Raw genomic sequence first — 1,042 nt, 5'->3', positions numbered from 1 at the left:
TTTGCTTCTTTTCTTTGTCATCTTGTATAGCACTGTTCTCTGACCTTTGGTGTGCTGCTTTGGTGCAGTAATTACCTTAGCACCTACTGATATTATTACCTATGGGATGTGGTTAAGACCGTTATAGTTTTTTATTTCTAGTACTATAATTACCCACACTAATAATGCATAGTGAGATTTAGCAATTCACAAACTTTTGTAACTAATGGATTTGTGTTTTAGACCATAAGGGCAAGCATTATGATTGTATAGCTAAGTAGATATTAAATTGGAAATTTGTATTTAAATTCATTCCCCTAAGTTCTGGCTGATCAACTCCTGTTGATGTACCTGGAGTCTTCCAGGCAGACTTTTAACCCCGTTACCTGTTGCTCCCCCTTGATCAAGAGAAAGAGAAAGGATGTTCTCGTAGAACTGTTCTAGCAGTGTGTTTCAGCTTACTTCGTCTTGATTTACTAAGTTCGACCTCAACCAGCTACAGCCCATGGAGGTGGGCCCACTGTGCCCTACTGGCAAGCTGATCTGCTTCTGGATTAGCTAGCTGGATCTTGTTCTTAGCCTTTCTGCTGGGAGTTCCACTGTAGGGTTCCACTTCAGGCCTCACCACTGACTTGAAGGAGGTCCCAGGGGGCCACAGGGCCCACAAGCAGGGCTACTGGCTGGAGGCATGAGGTGCTGGCAGGCTCCTGGACTGCCCACTGGCTGCTGGCTGGTGCTCTGCTCTTATATTTTTAATTTTGTTCATTATGTCAAATGTGGTTTTGTAATGTTCTTGTTTTTGTAGGACCTTGAGGTCATCATTATGTAATTTATTTGGTCTTTTCTGGTTTTGTTATTTGGGCATTCACAGCCACACAATTCTGTCTTAGAACTGCTCTAATTGTGTGCCACAAGTGCTAATATGGTGCACTGGTGTTATTATTTAGTTCTAGAAAATGTCTTATGTCTTCTCTGATTTCTTCTTCTTCTTCTTCTTCTTCTTCTTCTTCTTCTTCTTCTTCTTCTTCTTCTTCTTCTTCTTCTTCTTCTTCTTCTTCTTCTT

This window comes from Octodon degus, unplaced genomic scaffold (assembly GCF_000260255.1).
Source record: "Octodon degus isolate 3935 unplaced genomic scaffold, OctDeg1.0 scaffold00022, whole genome shotgun sequence".
NCBI classification, from domain to species: Eukaryota; Metazoa; Chordata; class Mammalia; order Rodentia; family Octodontidae; genus Octodon; species Octodon degus.
The sequence above is the reverse complement of the archived record's forward strand: the minus strand, read 5'-3'. Positions refer to the sequence as shown.